This window comes from Cebus imitator, unplaced genomic scaffold (assembly GCF_001604975.1).
Source record: "Cebus imitator isolate Cc_AM_T3 unplaced genomic scaffold, Cebus_imitator-1.0 Scaffold721, whole genome shotgun sequence".
In the NCBI taxonomy this organism is placed as follows: Eukaryota; Metazoa; Chordata; class Mammalia; order Primates; family Cebidae; genus Cebus; species Cebus imitator.
In genome coordinates, this window is record NW_016108036.1 from 362,560 (window position 1) to 370,011 (window position 7,452).

At 40.6% G+C, this 7,452-nt stretch overlaps 2 pseudogenes across 1 annotated transcript; both read right to left on the minus strand.

Annotated features, from left to right (window-relative positions):
- Nucleotides 1-201: 201 nt before the first annotated feature.
- On the minus strand, nt 202-1,807 carry LOC108296523 (annotated as a pseudogene). The gene has a single exon (XR_001821899.2). The product of XR_001821899.2 is annotated as a heterogeneous nuclear ribonucleoproteins C1/C2-like (transcript).
- On the minus strand, nt 1,773-6,579 carry LOC108296518 (annotated as a pseudogene).
- Nucleotides 6,580-7,452: the final 873 nt, after the last annotated feature.

The window sequence follows — 7,452 nt, forward strand, 5'->3', positions numbered from 1 at the left end:
AATAAATATTTGATTTATTCATGGGGTGATTTTGTTAGATACTTATATTAATTCATAGCTACAGTCAATATTTTTCAAAACAGTAGTTTTATAGCCAATAAAACAGAAACGTTTTCTCTGAAAAGCAGATTTAGCAATAGAATAACAACTTTGGAAAGTGGAACTTATTTTTTTAAATCAGTTTTCTTTTTTTTTTTTTTATTTTTCTCCAAATTCCTGGTTTAATAAGGACTTGTTTATTTTGAAGAAAAAGGGTCCCAAACATCAGGCTGTTCACAAAAATAGCCCACAGTATCAACTTTAGAAAACAAATCTTAAGACTACAACACTATTTTTCTAGAGGATGCATTTGACATGCCAACTCTCATTCACAAAAATACATCGTTACATTTGTGTTGAACTGCCCCACACAGCACACTAATGTTGGGGTGTGACACACATACTTCTAACTCAAAGCTGCTTTCAGGAGCTACTCAACTAAATGAGATTGCCTTTGCAGTTAGGGAAGCAACTACTGAACATATGTATGAATGAAAAGAACTGTACTCCCTGCATAACAAGAGATTATTTTGGAGACAGTTGATAAAAACCATACATCCTTTTTATTGTTAAGTCATAAAGAGGTATCAAAATTAAAAGCAAAAATTACAGGGTAAGACTTAACAAAAAGTACTAGGAGCGTCAAAGGAAGTGAAAATGGGACTAGGCGCAGAGAAATATGAATTAATGAACATGGGAAGGACAAGGATGGGGAGAACAGTGAGCATGCGCTGAAGACACTAGGGGAGAGGATCTGGTGAAAAATTTGATCTTAGACAAGCGCCTAGGTAAAGAAATAATGGGATAAGATTTCTAAACCCCACTATGTGCTTAAGAGTCATCCTCGCCATTGGCGCTGTCTCTGTCATCCTCTCCTTCCTCAGCCTCTTTTTCATCATCCTTGATCAACTCCAGCTGGTCATCCCCCCGATCTTCATTATCATCATCACCCAGTAGGTCCCCCTCCTCAGCAGAGTCATCTGCACGCCCCTCAAACTCCATCTTCACATTAGTCTCATCTTTCTTCACGGAGCTGCTGCTCTGCTCCTCTTCTGACTTATCATTCTTCATCTCTACTGCTTGTTTCCTCTGTTCCTTTTCAATTTTTTCCAGGTTTTCCAGGAGATAATCCACTTTTTGTTTTATCTGGGTCAGTTCCTTCTTAATGGCCTGAAGGTCATCTCCTTTCAACTTTCCGGACTTGGAGGATCCCTGCTGTCCAGTCTTAGAAGTGAAGCCACTTTTGCCCCTTGGTGAGGTGTTTCCTGATACACGCTGACGTTTCCAGGGCACTACAGCCCGAGCAATAGGAGGAGGAGGAGGTACACGTGCTGGGTACTGTACATCCTGTCATAATAATCCCGTTGAAAGTCAGAGTCCAAGTCAAAAGAGGAGCCATACATCTCCGCTGCAGACCGTTTCACACCTGCTTTTCCTCGGTCCACTTTTGGCTCTGCAGCCAGGTTACTATCTAAAACCTGGCCAGCAATCATTCTGCCATCCTCTCCTGCTGCAGCAGCCCGGGCATTGCTCTCATTACCATATTGAACGAAGTCAAAGCCCTTATGAACAGAGCAGCCCACAATTTTGCCATACTTCGAAAAGATTGCCTCCACATCAGATTTCTTGACCACGAGAGTGTTTAGATTCCCAATGAACACACGGGAGTTCATGGAGCGAGGATCTATCTTGTTGGTAACGTTGCTGGCCATTGTGTTTGATGATAAGGTTTCTCACAAAGCCGAAAACAGGAGAGAGGAGGGAGAAGAGATTCGATTCTGAGCCTCCTGCTCCCGGGTTCTACGTGCAGAAGCCGACTGCTGCTCGCGGTCGGCAACGCAGACACAACCCCTCAGTCTTCGTCTCTTCACAAAATGGCCTAAATCCGTTTTCTTAACCTAAGCTTAAATTCAATTAACCATAGCTTTTTCAACAATAATAATTTCTCTTTGAACACTACAGAAAATCTCACAACATAATCAAGATTAACTGGGGTATATGGATGGTTCTTTCAAGAATTTGTATCAGTTCTCCCTGCTGGAGCCAGTAAATCAAGTGTAACATCTTCCTGATATGACAGCTGTTGGAACAATTTAAGTTAACAAACTTATTCCCAGCAGCACTTTTTCTGATTCTGGCTAAGTAGCTTTAGTTCCTGGAAAGAATACTTAAGTTATGGTTTCAACAAATTCAACTTCCTGTTTGTTCTCCTCTGGACTCTTAAAAATAGGCATTTATGTATGTGCACGATTGCAGAGGAAAACAGAGAAAGTTAAGATAATTTGAAACAATCACATAAATATTATTTCAAAGAACTGGGCCAGGAGTGGAGGGAAAAAAAATCCACTCTTTCCTTTTAGATATACTTCTTTTGATTTTACCTAAGATTTATCACTTCACATAATCTTGTCTTCTATTGAGCTTGTTGGTCACTGAGCTTTCCCTAGTGCTCTTGCATACCTCTATGAATAAAATAAATTCTCCCCATCCTGTTAACTTTTTCATTTTAGATTTCAATACACATATAAAACATTCATCTTGTTAAATTCTCAATTTTCTCTGAAATTCAGAATGTTTGGAGTTTATGATTCTATTACTAGGTGTATTAGCTATCCAAGTTGTATTTTATCTATACATTTAATATATTTACCTAACCATTTATAAAAAGTGGAGTAAAAGGGAACCAAATGCAAAACATTCTGGAGTATAGAAAATAACCTCTCTCCCAACTAATGACATGTAACCTGAGGTAACACTGCTTTCATGTAGATATTAGTATCCTGTGCCATACATCTCAGTGAAAACCATATAGATAGTATCTTCATTGTTTTCCAAAACCATTAATGTAATGACTGTTTGAACACCAAGAATATGAGGTCATTCCTGCATGACTTGTCTCTTTACTTATACATATGGATATATAGTAAAACTTAGCTAACTGTATTTTTAATATTGCATGAGCCACCATCTGTGGAGCTCTGGCCTGCAGACCCTGACTCAAAGATGGATGAATGAATGGACTCTCACACCATTACAGTGATTCAGGTGGGCTGGGAATGGTCATCAGCTGCTTTCCAAGGGCGACATGCAGCCAATTGACCAAGACTCCCTGTACACCCACACTTTTATTCAGTAAAAGATTTTAAAACAGAGGTTATAAGACAGCACACTTGTGGATAATTAACAAGGTAAAAGAGCGATTTTACAAATGATAAAAGCTTTAGGTTCAGGGCCCAGAGTAAACGCTATTATTGAGTAATTCCCCTTCGATCTCCCCCTGAGAGGACCATGCAGCACAAAGTTTGCATGAGTAAGCAGTTAGAGTAGAGGCAAAGGGATGTGGGGTAAACAGACTTAAACCGGGAAAGCCTCTTATTGTCCCTATCTTCTCCCTAACTTAATGGACTGACTGCCTTCAACCTGCCCCAATAAAACCTTTCAGCCTTCCAAAATGATTGAGACCAATCTATAACTTTCCCTAATATTTCTTTAATATTTTGCCAGCCACCCCAAGTGAATTCCAACAATTGCACTGTGCCTGCTTTTGTCTAAAGCTCTTTGACTCAAAAGTGTCCCAACCCAAGGCTGCATGATTGCAGCATTCTGCGATACATGGAGAAACAACTATGAGCATTCACCCCTGCTTTTGTGGAGGATGTGGGTGTTTTTTGAGCCTACTGTTTTCTTACCATCCTGTCATTGATCTTTAAGCAGGTTAATTTTAACTGAATATATTTTCTAACAAATACATTGGGGGGAAAGTATTAACCAGGAAGGAGCACATAAAAGAGTTTTCTATGGTACTGGATCTATTCCACAAATGTATCAGAATGATGATTACATGGATTAATACATCAAATGTATTAAACTGCACAATTCAAATTGGTGCATTTTATGCACTGAGCTGTATGGAAGTTTTACTTTAGTTAAAAAAAGAAGTACACACATACAAAATAAACCAACATATCAAAACAGAAGCATCATTACTGGAGGGGAAATATAATTATCTCTTTTAGTCCCTATAAATACAATCCAGTTCCTAATAAGAAATTAGTACTGTAAGTTGAAATGTCCCAACCCATCTTTACTTTTTGCTTGATTGTTGTTCTTATTAGTTAATAACAGTTAACATGGGAATGACTTATTTATTCAGCATGCTGAGTAAAAATGAAAATTAAATTAAATTTTAAAAATTAAAAAACTGTCAACTAAGTCTTATGTCTGGTTACACTATTTATATTATCTTTCAAACATGACAGTGAAATGAACACCTCTTCCCTCGAAAAAGTAAACTGAGAAAAGCCATTGATAGCAGACCTGCTTTATAAGAAATACTAAGAAATATTCTTAAGAGTGAAAGAAAGTGACACACAACGGTAACTTGAATCAAGAGGAACAAACAAAGAATATTGGTAAATATGTAGGTAAGTATACAAGATAGTATAATTGCATATTTCTTTCCTTTCTTATTAGAAGTCAGCTGTGTAAAACAACATGCAAACAATTGTAATGTTGAGTGTTTAACAAATAGAAATGCAATGTGTTTGACGATAGCTCCACAATGGAGGAAAATGAGAGAAAAGCTTAACTGGAGTAAGTAAATTGTATCAGATACCTGAGTAAAAAAGAAATAAAGATAATACCTTGAAGAAGAAACAAGGAAAACCCAGAATAGTAAATAAGAAGGTTAATATAGGAAAGTCTGTGAATCTATACTTGTTCTCTTTTTTAAAAGACAAAATTATAGAAAGTAATAACATAATTTACTGTTTGGTCAGTAACATAGAAAGACATAGTATGCATATATAGTATCAAAAAAGGCAAAAGGATTAGAATCGTGTAAGAGTGATGTTTCTAGATCCAACTGAAATTAAGGTAGCATACATCTCAAATGGATTTTTTTTTTTTTTGAAGTTTTACTCAGTCAACAAGCATTTATTCAGGTTTCACCATGAACCAAGCTGATAATTGTATAATTATACACAAGGAGAGTGGAGAATATTGAAGAGGTGCCACTTTGTTATCTGGCACAATTTCTAAGAGCACTGTCCAAAAACTAGAAACTGAATATGTTCTTATCTCACAACTTTCTTTTTATATTAAAAAAAACATTTTCTGCCGGGCGCGGTGGCTCACGCCTGTAATCCCAGCACTTTGGGAGGCCGAGGCGGGTGGATCACGAGGTCAAGAGATCTAGACCATCCAGGTCAACACGGTGAAACCCCGTCTCTACTAAAAATACAAAAAATTAGCTGGGCATGGTGGTGTGTGCCTGTAATCCCAGCTACTCAGGAGGCTGAGGCAGGAGAATTGCCTGAACCCAGGAGGCGGAGGTTGCGGTGAGCCGAGATAGCGCCATTGCACTCCAGCCTGGGTAACATGAGCGAAACTCCATCTCAAAAAAAAAAAAAAAAAAACATTTTCTGACGTCCTGTGTCAGTTGCATCTGCAAGTGCATCAGTATCTTTACTTCCAATACAATCTATAAGCTGCCAATGTGAGCGCTTCCCAGAACTATCTAATCCCCGGGGTCCTGGGATTCTGCCTGTAGATCCAGCACTAGACTTTGGCAAAGCTTTTCGTCCTTCAAATAGCAGCACCAAGAGAGTATCTTTCATCACCCTGCAATGCACTTTCGATTGAATCTGGAAGCTCTGACCTCGGGAGATCATGTGTTACTACCGGAGAGCCTCTGCAAAGTGTTGAGAGCAGACTTAACAATTGTTGACACCTGATTTCTCAATTTGGAATCTGCAGTTGTGGAAGGAGCTCCTGTGGTGCTGTGACCTGGTTTGCACGCTGATGATGGTCCTGATACAGTACCTCCAGCAGCAGCCATTGGAGATAACAGCTCCTCAGTGAATCCATGCTTGGCTAATGGAGCTGGGCCAACACCACGACGGGTAAATCGGTCAGCCAGCGATGCAAAGCATCGCAGAGCTCCATCTGAAAACGGATCATCTTCATGTTTTAATAAACTAGACAGAGATTCCACACAAATTTCTAAAGAAGACTCTTGAGTCTCCATTTTTCACAGAGTCTTGATACCACAGCCATGGCAGAGTGCAGGATGTCTTTATGAACTAGATGTCCACTGTCACGAATGAAGGTAAGCACACGATTCAAACCACCAGCCTCAAAGACCGCTCCTGACGCACGAGTTCTAATACCTTTACACATTGTTCAGCTAAGTCTCTGCTAGTCCTGTTGTTAACTTCAACTACAACTAACCGATTACAAAGTGCTTTTATAGCTCCATCTACCCCCACAATCCTTCGGGTAATTTCCGCAGACACATCCAGGTTGTATGTTATGGCATGGGCTGTCACTTCTAATACATTGGAGCACTTTCATCAAGAAAAATTTTACGGAGGGCTGGTAAGAAAGTTCGAGGAGGGCATGTTTCAAAACAACGATCCACGTTGTCAGACATCAAAAGCAGCACGCACGTTCAAGGGCTATTAGGTGCATGTCCCTTTCATCTCCCTGTCCCCTCTGTAGCCGTTCCAGCAAAGTATCTGAGTCCACATCGGCCACGGTTTTTTAAAAGCCTCTTTGCTTAAATTTGAAAAGCGGAAAAGTCCTTTAAATGTCCAGAACTGGTCAGCTTGGCCTTAAATGCTTTTTCCTTCACATCTGGTAGAACCAAATTTTCTTAGCGTCTTTCTCACTCAGCGCCAGGGTCTCGCTTTCTGGGATCCTGGCCCCAACGCAGGGCCCTTCCGACGGTCCGAGGCGCTCCCGCCTCCCTTTCCCGCAGGCTCTTGCTTGGCTTGTAGCCCCAAAGCGCTCCGGTCCAGCTCCCACCAGGCTGCAGGCAGAGCCAGGCCCGGCCGCAGGCCGCGCAGGTCAAACCAGGCAGGTGGCACAGGAAAAGCCGCGCCTCGTCCCTCCCCTTCCTCCTCGGGGACCTGGTGACAGGGAAGCAAGAGGTTCCTCCGAGCGGCCCTCAGATGGATTCTTATACGTTAATTGTACATTATAAGCCCTATAATAAGCACTAAAAAGAAACCTGAAAATTGTACTAAAAAAATCTTTAAAGAAATTAAAATGTTAAACTAGGAGGTATTATATTAATGCCAAAAATAACTAAGTAAATAGAAAACAGAAGACATTGACCAGGCATGGTGGCTCATACTTGTAATCAAAGCACTTTGATAAGTTGGGCATAAGAGTCACTTGAGGTCAGGAGTTTGAGACCAGCCTGGGCAACAGATCAAGGCCCTGTCTCTACAAAATGCTTTTAAAATCTAGCCAGACACAGTGGCATGTGCCTGTAGTCTCAGCTACTAAGACTGAAGCAAAAAGGCCGGGCGCGGTGGCTCAAGCCTGTAATCCCAGCACTTTGGGAGGCCGAGGCGGGTGGATCACGAGGTCAAGAGATCGAGACCATCCTGGTCAACATGGTGAAAC